The 17,208-nt window shown below is 39.0% G+C and overlaps 1 protein-coding gene across 1 annotated transcript in view; it reads right to left on the bottom strand.

Moving 5' to 3' along the window:
- MID1 (midline 1) overlaps positions 1–12,253 on the bottom strand; it is a 230,233-nt gene extending 217,980 nt beyond the window's left edge. Inside the window, exon 1 of the mRNA XM_057389687.1 lies at positions 12,172–12,253. The gene's annotated coding sequence lies outside the window, so the exon portion shown is untranslated. The remainder of the gene's footprint in view (positions 1–12,171) is intronic.
- Positions 12,254–17,208: the final 4,955 nt, after the last annotated feature.

Genomic DNA, 17,208 nt, shown 5'->3' with positions numbered 1-17,208 from the left:
TTGACCAATTCATGCTTCCAATCAAACACAGGAGATGAAAAAATAATAAAACAACAGGAACSAGAAATATCTAAACAACTCATATTTGCTTCAGCAAATATGGAATGTGGCTATTTGCCATATTTCTGGTAAGTGGCTGAGATGGTCTTCACAGGCAAGCTACAAAGCCCACAGAGGGTTCTGATGTCACCCCATGTAACAGAGGCTCCAGGTCTATCACCTTTTTTTTTGCTTTCTCATGGCACAAACCAATCTGTAATTGGTGGGACATTTGCTATTTCAGAGTTTGTTATTTCTTGTGCTATGAAGAGTAATTCCATCCTTAAACTGTCACACAATTCTCCTGAATCTCAAATGCGTATGTGTTTCTAAATTAAAAACAAACACAAAMCCCCCCTTAATCTGAAAATTCTCTAATAATAGAGATAGAGGAAGTAGTTAATTTGTCTGAATGCTGTAAATTTGGCACATCCTGGTGCTTCTGCATCAGCACAACTGTCAAAATGCAAGTCAGAATTGAGACATGAGAACTCCACGTGTCATCACGTGCCCATCACTGCTCCTCTCAGATCTGCTTTCTGAAGAGCCTTCAAACACTTTGCAGACCTCATTTGCCAATGGTTGAGTACACAGTGCTTCACCACTTCCCTTGGAAGACTACTCCATGTTAGTCATAAACTGAAGARGAATTTATAATTGGATACAGATCTCTCCCAAAAAAAATGTCACACACCATATATTAATTTATGTGTGCTGATCTGTGCAGTTTGAATGCTTCTGTAATACTCATTGGTATACATGCTTCTCTGATACATTCTGGGATGAAACACTGTAAATAATTCCTCTTTGTGCCTTTGAAATCTTTTCAGACAGTTTTACTCCTTACAGCCACCTTTCTTTACAGCAGGTAAGTAGTGCAGGGCAAAAGCAACACCACACTGAAAAAGGAAATCTTGTTCCTATTGTTTCAGTTTATTAACTTTCCTCTTAATTCTAGAACAATATATACGTGAAGAATCTCTCTTGAAACATGAAGGTGTTTTGGGKTTTTTTTTGTAGAAAGGCAGAAGAATGAATGTCCTCATGTTCTATAAGATGAATGAACAGTGGGGTTCAGCACAGCAGTATTTGTCACCTGAAGAGTCAAAAGGAGAATGTACTCACCATTGCAATTGTAAATTAGATTGGAATTGTACCTATCTAACGTTAGGCAGAAAAAAGAAACATGACGTAGAAGAAAAAAATGACAGTTTTAATATTAAATCCCTGGTACTTCAGTCTCCTGCACCTGGGATCTCTTCCTTTAAGAATAAAGTTGTAAGTCACTTTGGAGAGAAGCCAACTGCCTGGAATCCTTTGTCCAAAACCAAGTGTAGGCTTCTAACAAGTCGTGACAAAAAAAGGCAAGATCCTTTTGCTTTTTATAGCATCTTAAAAGACTCTTTCTCCCTGCAGTTTCACAGAAACTTAAAAGACAAATAAAATCAGTGCAATTGAGAACAGAAAAGTTGTGCTTCGGTCAAAAACGTTCAACATAACTTATGGTGATTACCACYCTACATGAGAAAAAATTCTACCCATCTGAGAGCATGAGAACACAATGGCAAGTAGCAATAAGTGAATATTGGAAACAACAGAAAAAGTGCCCTCAGCTCTTACATGTATGTATTTGTTACTGTTGATTAATTTTGATCATACAGAGAGATTTCATCACGCACATGCAAGTTTTAAAAACAAGGCCAGTCTCTCTTCACGTGGGCTATTCTCTGAATTTATGTGTTCAGGGCCTTAAAATCTCGTGAACCCATGAACACAGGGCTCTTTGCTGCATGCTCTTCATACATTAACCCTTTTCCCCTTAGGAACTGCAGGCAGACCAGTATTACTGCTTTGAAAAAGCTGATCATTCTGAGAAAAGAATCCTTAGYTGCAGCTGTTGTATCACCAGAAAGAATCCTCCAATGTGATTTCATGGACACAGAACAGGCCTTGGGAACAGTCTCTCCAAGATGGGAATGTGCAATACAGTCACCTTCCAAGCACTGCCTTTAACAGACTCATCCCCATGCACCCTCCACTGAAAAACAGACAGTGCCTTAAACACACAACCTGCTGTAAATAAAACTGACTTCTGATTCTACACCAAACTATTACAGAGAAAAACTGATTAATTTGGATGAACTTTGCTTTTGAAAAATCCAAGACAAACAAATCAGGTTCTATGCTTATACAAACATCTCAGTAAATAGTTGCTATCTCCACCTATCYATAATTCAAGAGGCCCAAGTAAATAAAAGTGCCAGAAGCCTATGGAGGCACCTRCCTTCATATGGAGCTTTTAAGGTTACTGAAAGCCTATTTTGATTGAGTCTTAGTTTTCCATCTGTCACATTTACAAGCCTCCATGTGGGAGGAAAGCATCCTTGATTTACTGGGTCAACATCTTCATAATGTAAAATGTAAGAGTGACATTGGTTAGGCCCACAAGCCAGGCTACTCCTTCCTTTSGTGACAGCTCTCCCCTGAAGACCACAAAGTCCAGATCTTTGTGACATCTTTCTTTCAGTGACACAGAATACTAGGCACAGCTTTTTAGAAAGTACAGGATGGTTTTTGTTGAATATTGGGTCCATATTTGCACATTATAATTCAGAAGATTTTTTTTTTAATATAAAACCACAGAAAGCCACTGAAACAGTCCTGATCTCAAAGAAATATAGAACCTTGCTCAGAAGAATGTAATCTTTCAGACAAATTTGAGCTTTAGATGTAGTTTGTCCAAACATTTTAAAGMGCATTTTCCTCTAGGCAATATGTCAAAAACTGGGTTAGAATAGACAAAGGCTATACAGATACCCAAAATTACTGAATATTTTAGTAACCTGGTTCAATTTAATTTCTGCAAACTATTTTTAGATGCAGAACTTCTAAATCTCAGAAAGTGTTGTATAGTGATGTTGCCTATGAACATGAAATATCATACTTCTGACCCAAAAACACAGTAATTAACAGTTGTAATAATTATTGCCATCCCAAACCAAGTGTTTTTCCACAGTTACACATTGGCTGCCTGAGACAACGTTCCTTTTCTCTGTGCTCAGAATAAGGATCGAATTAAGWCAGAAACCACTGTGGAAGACAGCAAATTTGCAACAGGAATGAGCAGAATGCATTATGGCATCCCTTTTTCAAGATGGAGTTCCCCAGTCAACCACACACGGTTTTTGCCCAGAGAGCTGTGAAATTCACAGTGGCTGTCTCRCCACTCTGGCCTGAAAAAGAGCTCTGAAGAACAGCCCCAGCTATGAAAGGAGGAGTGGAGCATATCTGGGCCCTGCCACTGAGGRAGAACTCAGAACAGTGTGGAAGAAAGCAGGTTGTTCTGTGAGCAGGTATTTCTGCTGTAAAACCTTTGCACCCTCCTCCATATCAGAGTGAAATMTTCCAAGACAAGTGAATAGATGGATTGATTCAAGTGGGTGCCTGTGATAGCAAAAAGRTTTACTGCTAATAAAAATGTTCACCTATATTTTAAAATTACTATGTGAGCTCATTTGCTAATTTTAGGAAGGTCAACAGTTCAGCATTTCCTGTTTCCTGAATCAGACACTAACAATTGGTTTAACCATCATTAAGGAATTCATTTAGTAAACAAAGCTYATGAATCATGATTTCACAAAAGAGTTAACCTCAGAAATGCTGAGTCATGAGAATAAGGTTACAGGAAGTGTCAAGCAAAGAAATCAATCTCACTTCCATTTCCCTGTTTTTCTGTTTTTACATTCKCCTTTTCCTGGATCACTGCTTTTAATTTGGGACCTTATTGATCGAATGCTATGCCTTGTATTTTCACAGTGAGCTCAGTGGATACAGCACTCACAGCAGTGTACAGCATTGATCGACTGCAATCAATGACTCAGCACTGCCACACAAACCGGGGRGAGAGACTCATTTATTGCCCACAGCACATCAATAACACATTTTACACAACAAACCAAAGTTGTTCTCCACAGACAACCTTGTAATGTAACCATCCAATCTACCCCTTGCTTAGATTCAGTGCTTAGGAGAACAGCCTCCTCCACTAACACAATCCTCACATTTATTTACAGTAATGTCCTTGCTTACTTTATATGTACAGAGATTGTGTTGTTTCAATTTTCATGACCAGAGAAAAATGAGTGTATTTTATAGAGTAAATGGCAGGGGTTTTACATGTGTAACTATCCGCACTTTTGCCATGATTTTATTGGGTTTTGTATTCGTTCGTGTAATCTCTGTATTTGTTGTTACTAAATGCTAATATTAAAATGGGAGTATTGACAATAACTGGRTAGAAGCTGAAGAAATTAAATCATTCAAAGTTCCCAGATTCCAAAGCAATGAGTCTATGGTACTGGAATCAGTAAAGAGGGTAGCAGTCTGAGGCTGAACCTGCTTTTCTTCACAGGTAAGGGCCACCTGGGAGACACCAGAGAGTCTGCTAATCCACAAGCACATGGTTAGAGCACGGCAGCTGCAGCCATAAAGTGGAAAAGGAAACTGCAAGCCCAGCTTAAGCACTGCTGTGGTGCTGTGACACGAGACATGCTGGGGCCTGAAACTGGAGAACATTCCTAGATTTCATGCTAAGGACACAGCCAAAGTCACAGCAAGCAACTACAGCAATGCAAGTCTGAAAAGGTCTTTGTGGAGTCATTCTCTGTTCACAGAGAGGATCAACTATGCTTAGATGTTCCACAACAGATATTTCGTTCAGTCTGTGAAAAATCTCCAAAGACTGACTTGGAAGCTTCTTTGGGTAACCCATCACAGTGCCTAAATACCAGCTGTAGAGCTCATTCTAAAATCTAATTAAACCACCATTACTGCAAATTGCCTTTTGTCTCATCCTCAGAGATGAAGAACAATTAATTGCAACAMCACTATCACAATGGTATTTATAACMRTGTTTGTGTGTTTYATTCTCTYTTCTAGACAGCRATTCACCAAGCTGAGCTTGTGCRAGTCACACTTTCATGGAAAAACCAGTGARTGGGCAGATCTGGGGCTGCTGCTGCAACTGGGTGTGTTCACCTTTTGYTSTCATATGAAGGCAGCAGTGGCCATCAGGGAGAGCTCAGCTCCTCCTTGGACCTCTGGGTGCAGGCAGATGGACAGAATATTAGTTCGTAAGATACTTGTACAGGAAACATTAGGARTCCAGATTTTCGATAAAACACACTCAATTCCTGAAATCTGCATCACATTTTCTTTGCATAATTTTTGGTTTGCTTTCCATTAGCCTTTCGCCAGTTTGTTGGTGTATTTCTCAAAGTATCACATATAAAACAGGGTGATTGATTCAGGATGGCATTTATCACAACAGAACAGGGCAAAATAGTTTCTGCTCATCCTCTTGTTTATAATACCTTCAGTAATGACTCCCAGAATGGCTTTCACATTTCAGCATTTTGCCTCATCAGCAACTTGCATTCATTTTCTAATTTGCGGTAGCCCACTGATACTCCTGCTGACTGAAATATTCCCCATTTTCTATAAATAAATTATATTTTTGTCTCTGACTATAGCAACCCATGCTTCTTTTGATTCCATTACATCTTCTTGAATTCAGACCATCTTGCCAGCTAGTGAAATAACTTTCAAATTTAGTTCTACCTCCCTCAGCCTGGGTGATGTGCTGGAAACTTGGCAGATGATACTGAATCCATCAATTAAACCTTTTGGTTTTGTAAGCCCTTTCTAGAGAGCTTTTTGTTTTAATTTTTATTATATTATAGCAATTCTGCATACCCTAAAACTTTAAACTGTCTGTGGGTGAATAAAGGCCTTTCAGCTGATGGTTCTGCTCAACTGTAATCTTCCATTTTCTCCTTGCATTTTGTTACTTTRGTTCTCATGTGACAGAAAATGTCCAAATTGGACTCCTCATGGTACAGAAAMATATAAATTAAAGCTTCAAGGCACATTAGCTTAACCTCCTAAATTAAAACACAAACTAACAACTGTAAGTCATTTCACTCACTTTCTTTAACCCAAACCAAAGTAATCTTGTTGTGCATTCCAGCAATGTGGAATGGTACACGCTAGAACCAACGTGGCAGGTCTCTGAAATATCAATGTACCTATGGGGTATTGCTGAAAAGGTGCGGAGACCAACAGCTAAACTTATTTCCAAACCCAGATACCCTTTTCATTGAAGAGAGTACTCTACAGCATATATAGTGATAAAAAAGTATGTGTTTTTTCTTACAAGCATTCCATTCATGCCATAAATACGGTGAGATTCTAGAATGAAGGATATAGAGCTTTCCTAATTTTGTTTTCTAACATCAAGTGGTTCCTCTGTTCCCATCATCTTTGTCTGATATACCAATGCAATCTTTCCATCTGATTGACATTTACATGACTCCCTTCATACCATTAGAAACCCACTAAAATGTGAAATACAAGTCTAGACATGAACTTGTCAGTTTTCTCTTCTGTATATATCATACACTTCATTGACACAGTTTAAGGCTTATTCATTAAACTCATCATATATGCTCATTGAGTCCRGTTATTCACATCATGCAAATACTGAACATCTTAAGCAACACATGTGCAATAAAAGCAAACAGATGTTTGCAGTCTAAGCCTGCATTAATGATGGTGGCAGGGCAACATATCAAAGGGAAAATGCAACATAGCCAGAATTGCCCACTGGAGTGTTAAGCACAGCTACATAACTTTGAACCCACAACCAATAGGATATCCCAAACCACCCTGGGCACATTGCCATACTTAAGGTAAGAATTCATAATTAACTGCTAATGCCTAAACTCCTCAGCTAAAATTGGATGGAATTTCCCATGAAGGAGACAACTAAGATATGAACGGTACAGTAAAGCACTATTCATTTTATGGAATTAACACAGCAAGAATATTAACGTTGTTGTATACATAGTGAAATTCAATTTGTCAAAAAAAAAATCCACCTCAGGAGGCCAGATCTGAGGTTTTATATGGAATTTTCCAGGCTAGGCAGTTACACACCAGAAGTGTTGGAAGCTCAGCAGCAAGAGCACATGCACCACTGGAGGAGCAGAGCAGACGAGTGGTGACACTTTCAAACTGACACCCCGAGCGCTCTGCATCCAGCACAGCACCAAGCACAGCAGCTCAGCCTGTGGCAATGGCTGGAACTGTGCACCAGGGGTCAAAAATGGCCTTTCCTTCACACCACTGAATGTGAGAATCACCAGTGCTAAACGAAGCTGAACTTAGCATAATGAGACCGTATGAAAGCAACTGCCTTTTTTATAYGCCATATCCCTAAATGCAAATTTCAGAGGACCAATACAAAATCACCAGCGAGTGAAACTACTGAAGAAAAAAGAGCTCAATTTAACATCTACCCCTTTAATGAACCCATAAATGGAAGATCTCAATTTGTTCAAGGAAATTCCTATGASTATTTACTGCTTTACCTAAAAGCAAGTATCAGTTATTCCAGTCTCTGTGCACACAATCACACAAAAATAGTAACTTTACCCMAAAGTTCAGCACAGATTTTAGACAAATACAAAATTGAACATGTGCTGCAATCACAGATATAGACTGGAAACATACCTAACATACCCAAACATCTGCCTTTGTACAGACTTTTAGACTCAAAGATATTTCTACATATCTTGCTGAACATAAAATACTTTTAATTTGAAAAACACACACACAGAATTTGCAATGGAATATTTGTGTTCCCTAGATTAGTTGCTACAACATCAAAACCTAGATTTAATGTTAATATTTTTAATGAAAGAAAAAACCCACAAAACCAGCAGAGAAGTACATCCTAAGCAGCTGGTAAACTCACACCCTAACACATGTTGCATATTTTTAATACCTCCCCCTTATGAGTCTCAAAGCACTGTGTATTCCAAAGCTCTAACCCTGATAAACAGTTTTGAAACATAACTTGGAATTAACACAGAAACAAAAGGATTCAAAGGATAAGCATTCATAAATAAGACTACTTGTGAGATAACACAGGACTAGAGATTTTGTGGAGGCTTAATTTTCAGCCCAGTAGTTTTTCTGAAATGAATAAACACACAGGAAGACAGAATAAAAACTTCACATGTTCATCACAGACTTTTCATGCTTTACATTTCCCAACCCTTTTTAATTAAAATACTTGCATTTCTCCAGTCCTAAACAATTACATTACACAATAGTGAACAAATATACAGATGTCACAGACTTCTAATCCAGAGCACAGTTTAAAGTTCTCTCCTCTAAGAAAGTGCCTTCTTGAGGCACTCCTCAGCTTCACACTGTCCAGCTTTTTGTCTCCTTCCTTTTCAAGGCTCTTAAGCACTTGTGCTCATAGAAGCTGTAAAGAATGCAATGCCAGGCCAGAGGTTTCTCATTGGGAATATGTCATCTCATTTTTAGGCTGTGGTTGCAGATTTCAATCATCATAACTCTATCCTGAAAGTGGCACAGCAGAGCCAAGCCAGGCATTGCAGTGTGAGGACAGCTGCTGGACTAGAAAGCCCAGATCGGATTTGGAATGGTATTTTTAACTTTAAACTCAAAGTACATTTACCCAAGGCTGAAAGAATAAATGCAAGTTTTCAAAATGGTTTAAAAAATGAGGCAACATATGCTTTTTTGTGGATCACATAATCTCTGGAGAGCAGCATTAGGCAGATGAAGTGGACAGACAGATAAAGATGCCCTTCCRATAATTCCTTATCTTTCATCTTCAAGGTAAATATTTCAGTTCTTGCAGTACAGTACTTTTTCTGCACAAAATGTAATCTTGCCTTGCTCTCTGGACACCCATCTCCATACTGAGTTATTCTTAGAGCTCCTCAACTGCAGATGGCAATTTTCAATTAGGTATGTGCTTCAGGGGAAATAAGGAATTTACTAAGGTCACYTAAGGGCAATGAAATCACACATGCCATATAAAATGCTTACACTACAAAATGATAGCATAATGGAATGGTAAAGCCTTTAACAAAATCGTAAAGGGAGCATGCAACTAGTGCAGCATGTTCTTTTATTATTTCAAGCTCTCCAGTTACACCTTTGAAAGGTTAGTCTTTTTTTTTAATATCATTTTATTGCATAAGTGTAAAGATACCAGGAAAAACCATGATGAGCCAAACAGCCTCCTGCCAATGTGTAAGAGCAAATCAGCTTCAAATTATACACAAATTAGAAAATGAAAGCAAAAATGAGGTGATGGGTGCAAGTACAAACGAAAGTGGCCTAACTTTATCTCTTTTTTAGGATTAACAGATTACTAAATGTGGAAAAATACWGAAGACATTTAGTATGTCTTTCATTTCTAAACAAAAATTTTATGATGCTATATTCTAAATACATAAAGAACTTTTTKATTTTAAAGTGACAAATGAACGACAGTTTCTATGAATTAACCCATCAGTAATCCAACAGGAAGGCAGAAGATAATTTTGGTTCAAATTATCAATRCTATCAAGGCAAAGTATTTCTGCCTTGTCTTGTTTCAGTTACAGAACCAAAGCTGGCACCACAGGTGTATGCACAGACTTGATGTGATCATTGTCTTTGCCTGRGTTCAACACATTCATCCTCAAAATACACAGTCCTATACAATACCATTGCTGCACTCTGCAGTTCTGCCATTAAAATTGATATAAAGGAATCATTGAATGAATGAAAAAAAATCATCTTTAAACAGGGTAAGAATGACTTTAGTGCTTTCTTCTTCAATCAGTGAATAGAGCTCATCACTATTAACATGGGTTAGAGACCCATGCTAGGGCAACAGTTGATTGGCAGGAGCCCAGGCCAGAGAGCATCATCTAATCATAGCTACTGGATCTTCCTGTGATTTTGGATAAAGCAAAGGTGCACCCCATATTTTCAATTGCTTTGTTTACTTTGCAATTCTTTGCTCACTGTAAACAAGGATAGAACTTCCCTTGAATATACGTCCCAGCCACCAGTTCTGGTCTAAGAAGAATTTGCTTTTCGTGCACCCAGGTCAATGGAAACACCACAGGAACACCACAGGAGCAGCACCAAGCTGAGGTAAAACCCTGGGGCAGACACTGGTTTTAGGCAGGTCCCACGGTGATGCTGCAAGCTCCCAAGCCACTCATTACAAATGTGCTGTGGGTGGCAGAGGCAGGCTCTGTGGCTGAAAGGGATGAGAATCAGCTCCTCCCCTGGCGTCCCTCGAAAGGGTCACACCCCCAGAGCTCACCAAGGGGCTGCACCACACAGATGGCTGCCCAGATCCTGGCACGAGCAAATTCATGTCAACCCAGAATACAGGAGAGAGACTTTGAACCACGTTTCTACCTTGCTTTGCACTGGGAAATCAAAAGACCATTAATGATTGCASCATAGCCAGACAAACTCACGGGGGCAATGCAATTTACTGCARACTTGAAAAAGGTGATTTAAAAGCTTGTTTCCCAGGAGTCTTCTCTTGCCCTTTAAATTCACACTTTGATTACTACCAGCCCTGCTAAAAATCCTTTCTCTCTGCCCCTTTTCAATTCAGAATCATAAAGGTATTTCACAAAARCACCAGGATGAGAAGTGAGACAAGTGAAATTTATGGTTCTGGTCCACCAGCCCTGCTTTCTTTGCTGTGGTGACTTCCACCACTACCAAAAGTGATTCATGGCAACAAACCCATCAGCTTCAGCCCTGAAACAGKCTATTTAGGAACTTGCTATGTGCTTTGTGGTGTTGAAGCACCTATAAAAATCTCTGCTGAAACTACTATATCTATCTTATGTCATTCCCATTAATACCTCACTCAACATTCAAAGTCAGGAGTTTAGAAAAGTCATTCACAGAAATGAATGGGAATCTGTACAAACACAAGWGACTTTAAATTCTGACTGTTCCTTATTCTGAATTAATTTTAACCAGGTAATGCTAATCTCAGAGAGACATTCATTCATAAAAGTTACAATTGTTTAGAAAGAAGAGGGTTTTTAAATAATAATCTTCTTCACCGTAAGCTTCTAAACCCTAGGCATTTTACTTTCCCACTTTGACTGCTAGGAAAGATATAGCTGTAACTCCCGTAACTAGTGCGTGCAAATGCCTGTGCACACATAAATATCAATAACCATGAAAATAAAAGGAAAGTAATCATATGTCTATCAGTCCCTGAAGTCAGAAAAACCAAAATCATTCTGCAAATGCACTCCACCTGTTTCTAACTAGTTCTCTGCACTTTTTTTCCATAGAAGGTACTGTAAGAGATTGAATGAAAATATTTTTCTGTTCCTGTGTTTTACACCATAATGACAGAAAACTTGAATAAAGTTCTGCAATGACCATGCTGCTAGTTAACAGTAATTGTCCTGAAGGACTGCACACCAGTATTCCTACAGCTAGGAATCCATTTGAAATAGGTTTTCTACTTTATTTTTCATTATGTCCTACTAAAATCTTCAGGGAAAAATTTCTCCATGTTKGTGAGGATTTTACTGGAAGCCTATTTTAAAAATTTTATCATACTCTGCATATCCTGCCTAAGAAATACAAATCCTTGTTTTGAACTGAGTAATCCCTATTGTAGTAGAACCTGTTTAGCTCACATTTCCTATAACAGTACCTGAAGTTTATTTTTTAACTCACTGCAAAATCTTTATTACTACAGGAACTCCCTCTGTATTCTAACAAACACATTCCAGCGATGCTGACTTAGCTGCATTCACACACACAGAAGTAAAATACACCAAAACCCTAGAAATCCTAAAGAAGTGCACCTTTTACAAAATGTACACTTTAAGGTTCAAAAAACAAAACAAAAAAACCAAACATGTCAAGAACTTCTCAGACATACTAGGATGATAACACCATGGATTTAGCATTAGCATCTCAGCYTCATTTCCAGCCTCAGCTCACATCTGTGTTCCATCAGAGCTGAGAAAGTTTGAGAATCTCCGCAGTAAAATCAAGGTGAATCCGATTTAGGAGCACATGGAATGTCAGAGAAGTTACGGGAGTTGCTCCCGCAGATGTTGCGGCACAGAACSGCCCGATTTGCCCCGTGGAGCTCACAAACCATTTCAGCAGGGAACAACACTCGGAAGGGCAAGMCTCGCTCCGAGCCTCTCCGCACCGCGACTCCGCCACCCTCCGGCTGCGGGGATCCGCCCGACTTACCTGCTTCTCCATTTTTGCCGCTGACAGTTTTTCCCTCTTTTCCCGAAGCCGAAGAGGAGCGGGGACAGCGCTTCCCCGGCTGCGCTCGGTGCTGGTGCTGCCCCCGCCCGCCGCCCAGAGCGCTCCCCCTCTCGCAGCACGGACAGCCCCGCCGAGCTCCTGCAGGGCCAACAGGTTTCCTTATATAGGTAAACACAAATTGCATTCCTGGTGACACGGGCTAACTGGAAGTAAGCTTAACTTAGTTAACTCCACAGATACCAAATGGGTCTGGTGCCTGAAGTTTGCTCAGCGCAGGTGGTGAAGGGTCTTCAGAAGGGAGAAGAGTTTCCTTGCTGCAGTTGAGCACCTATGTAGTTATTCCATTAATTAAAGACACAGCATACTGAGTACTATGTTAGCATTACATTAGAACTTGATGATTTTACAGAACACTCAACCTGCATTTTCATTCTAGAAAAGTGGAAGTGACAAAGGTGTGTGTGTGTACTACAAGGTGWCAAAGGTTTATGCATGCACCTTCTGATAATTTTAAAATAATTCCCACCATATTAGAGTTTCCATATAAAGTTTACCATATATAAATTGTTATGTGAAAAGGTTAGAAAAACAGATTGCGTTACCAATGGAAAGATGCAGTGTAAGAAAAGTTTGTTTTACTCTTTCCCGGTTCCTTTTCCATACAATGTAATAGTTAAGTATTTGTTGACTATCTGTCAGAGATGTTTGATTGCAATACATGAACAGACACAYCCCTACCTAAACAGGGAAATAGTGGTGGAGGAAGTACCAAGAACAGGCTATGCTGCACTCTGCAGAGCACTGATATGTGTATTTCACATTTTTTTCATCATCTTGACTGCTCACTACTTGCAAACYCTTTCTGCAAATACAATTTGCTGAAAGTACAAAGAACTTCAGCAGGCAATTAATCAATTACAGAGAAAAATATTTAATATGTGTTACTTTATTATATTCAGGCAAGATTCAYTGTTAGTTATGGCTCCTCTACAAGCTAAAACACTGTTGATATGCAGGGGTAGTTAGACAGCAAAAAGCATGAGGAAAGGAAAAAAATCAATAAAACAAATGATGGAGGAACATAAAATAAAAATATGAGTGAAAATAAGAAAAGTTTTAAGATTTGRTAAAATTATGAGAGGCTGACTTTAAAAAAAAATACAATGAGCTCTCAAATACATAATTTATTTTCATTCTGTCCCCCAGATATATTGTCTATAACTCAAAATGCACAAGAGACATGAATTTGGTTTCCTGGTGACCTATGGAGTGTTAGAAACAATAATGTACCACCCAAAAGCTGGAAATTATCATTATCCAGTGGACAACAGCATTCCTTATTGCTGCCCAACATACGACTTGAAGATCATTAAATAATATACTGCACAKAAAAGCTATTCCTAATGTCCATTTCTAATGGTTTCAATACTTTYTTATTTATAATTTCCCTCCTTCCCTGAGGCATAAACATTCAGCCTCATGATACTGAAGGAGTTTGGCTTAGAAGTTGAGAAAAATGAAAAACAATACCAATAAAAGTTGTAAGACACTCAATAAATACATCTAAAATAGTCTCTCTCTACAACGTATCGGGAATCAGAAATATGTGGCCAGAGGCTTGGTGTAATGACCTTCATGGACTCTTTTGGGACACATAACTTACTTGTGGCTTCACTGCATAAGAAGAGGCTCTTGGCCTTGCCAAGTTCATGCTCCTGTGACAAGGCATTTGCACTGCACAGCCAAGTATTCCTTTAACCCCCATGAGCCCCTGACCAGTTCCAGAATGAGTATCAGTTCTTTCACATGAGTCAAGCCAATTAAAATTCATCAGATTCCCAAAACTGCAACAACAAAGGAATTTCGAGAGGGCTACTGGCTTGTAGATTAGATAGTAGATATGACTTCAAGTATGGTGGACACTGTCCTTAGGCTAGCACTTTCTCAGTTAGCCAACCCAGACCCYACAATGAACATCACATTCATTTATCTAAAATATTCCCTCAATTAAAGATTTTCCCACCACTTCTTGAATGCCCATCCATGTGCTTTACTTACCCTGGTTTCAAGYTGAAAATTCAACTGGCTTTCATACTCTATTCCTGACATACTCCCTTTACCTCCTGACATATCTGTTTATCTCCACCTCTTTACCCAAACATCATATTGTGAATCAGTCAGAGGATTTAGGCTCTCACAGCCAGGCATGAAATCTCATGCTTTAGTTGCTGTGATTTYATTAGATTGCTGGTAAAAGCATGAAAAGCTTCCCCAAGTCCTCTGTATGCTACCTGTGTAAGAGAGAATATCTTTGCTTAAAAAMCATTTATAATAAAATAAGCATTTATTCCTCAAACATAAATCAGAGGGAAATTTATTTACGTTTTCACTGCATGTCTCTGCTAAAGCATCAACAGCAGTTAACCATCATAACAGATGCCATAGTGCAATCTTTTTTATTTCTGAATTATTTTTTAAGRAATCTCTCTGTAAATCTCAAGCAACCCAGCTAATTCTTGACACTGAGAGTAATTACCCCTATTTGTTTTGCTGTCACACATATATATCTGCATGTAATGCTAAGATAACACTAATTATTCTGAAGCCATTCTCTCCTTTTCTCCAGAAAGAGGTGTMGTAGATTTGAGCTTGAATTCTGCATCAGAGGGTACAGGAAAAGGTCTGAGCAGACCTCTGGAATATGTTTGGTTTAATTCTAAAAATTAAAAGATTAATTAGAAATGGATGCACTTTATGACAAAGTGTTATTTTCTTCACTATCATGCCCCCAGCTGTCCCCAGTAAAAGCCCAGCATTAAATAGACACTGTCATTCAGTGTGCTATTAGCTTGTTTCCTGTGCACAATCCATACAAACAGTTTATTGGGGTTAGTTTAGTCCCTGCTGTTTAGATAGTAACTATTTGTGAGCCAAATGACCTTTGTCCAGCAGAGGCAAGAACCACAGTTCTGGGCAGAACCCTTGTTACAGCTCAGGGTATTGCTGACTTTCCCTTTAATTCCAGTTCTAGCTATATCTTCATCTCAAAAGGTAGTTTAGAAGAAATACTTTCTCTTATAAAGACTGATGGATTTTCCTTCTCCCACTTCTGCCCATTTGTTAAATACACAGTCATGTCACTCATTATGTTGTTGTACCAGAAATGGAAACYTAGCGTAAATTTTCATGGTGGATTTTGATTGAGTGGAAAAGATAAGAGCAGTACACCAAGAAATGTATTTCTTGTACATACATTTCCCCATAATAGCTATTTCCTGTATATTAAAAAAATAATGTTCATTTCCAATCCTGCCATGAGTCTCTAAATATCTGCCTTGAATTTTTTCCCTATGATATACTCAGGGTGAAACACAGGATATTTAGTCTCCTTTCACTGAAWTCTTACTCAATAACAAGGTTTGCTTCTGAAGGTCTTTGTAGGCTGAAATTGTCCACACTTGAGTGGCTAAATAAATTGGCTCAATTTAGCCAGGTAAGTATAAAGCAACAGAGATCTCTCAAGTTTCATTGCACAGCACTGTGGCTGCACGTTTTCCAGAATTAAGCTGTTAATGCATTCTCAAAGTTCTAATTTCTTCCCTGCAATGGCAACACTTCCTTTCACTTTGATACGGGCAAGATTTCATACCTCATCTTGCTATCTGCATCTTTACATCTTCAGTTTCCCTCAGAGATGTGCATCACCGACATCCCACAATGTATGTTCTGTTTTGTGGGGTGCAACAAGATCGTTCATTCAATAGTTTTTTGTTTGTCCTCAGCTACATTACCCAGTCCCCAAATCAAGTAATGTGCTCGGCTGAATGGCAGCACTGAGTACCTGACAAATGAGGTCGATTCAGTTCTARCAGCCTTTGTTTCACATACAAATCTCTTCAAAGATATGCAATGCCACAGTGCATCTCTCTTTCCATGAAAAGTCTGTTAACCTAAAAACCCAAACCCTGAATATAGTGCTGTGTCTAAGTCCACARGTGCCATTTCCTTACTGCCATTAAAATTATTTATTAATCATTTATTAACACGTGGAATGTTAATGCATTTTAAGATACTATGGGAGTCTACACAGATACACATTAGCACTCAGACTTTCAGTATAGGACCTAAAAAAGATATGAACAAAATGCTCTGGTGCTAAGTACAGCTTTCCCCAAGCAAGCTCACTGCTTTCCCCAAGCAAGCTCACTCAACCCATCTTAGTGGCTTTGACTGGAATGGAGTTAACTTTCTTTAGAGCAGCCAGAATGGTTCTGTGTTTTGGCTTTGTGGATGAAACTGTTGATAAGATACTTTTGTCTGGCTGTTACTGAAGAGTGCTTGCACCCCTCAACATGAAAAGTTGCCTTTTTTCCCTGCTCTGCCCCACTCCAGTGAGTAGATCAGGAGAGGGCAAGAAAARGGGAGTGGGCACTGCCAGTAAGCACAGCTGACCCAAACTGGCCAAGAAGCTGTTTCATACCATGTAACAAAAAATTATTAAAATGCAAGATAGACKAAGAAGAAGTGGGAGTGGCCTCCCAAGGTAAACATTGTTTGCAGACTGGCTGGGCATTGGTTTGCCTTGGAGTGTGGTGATTGTGTTATTTTGCTGCCCTTCTCACCACACTCACCTATTAAACTGCTTTTGTCTTGGCCCATGAATTTTCTCACTTCTGTTCTTGTTTTCTTCACATATCTCACTGGCTTGGGGGTGAGAAAGTAAACTGTGCAGTTCAGAGACTAACAGCAGAGAAGTTTAGGAAATTGCTCTTTACTACTCATCAGCTATCCACTTTTGCCTCACAGAAGACACTTCAGAGCACTCTGTGTAAATGCTTCCATCTCATTTCATGKAAAAGTAAAAAACTGTCATGCTACATTGCCCTCTGCACTGACCCACTGAAGTAATTTGAGTTCACCTTGAAATGCACTAGAGGCATCTAAATGACCATCACACACCTGAGAAACAGCTGAAGTTGTCTCTCAGCCWCAAGTTCCTTGTCTATAACTCTGTGC

This window comes from Malurus melanocephalus, unplaced genomic scaffold (genome assembly GCF_030028575.1).
Source record: "Malurus melanocephalus ecotype Western Australia unplaced genomic scaffold, MMel_1.1 scaffold_1, whole genome shotgun sequence".
NCBI classification, from domain to species: Eukaryota; Metazoa; Chordata; class Aves; order Passeriformes; family Maluridae; genus Malurus; species Malurus melanocephalus.
This window is presented reverse-complemented; position numbering and strand designations above follow the sequence as displayed.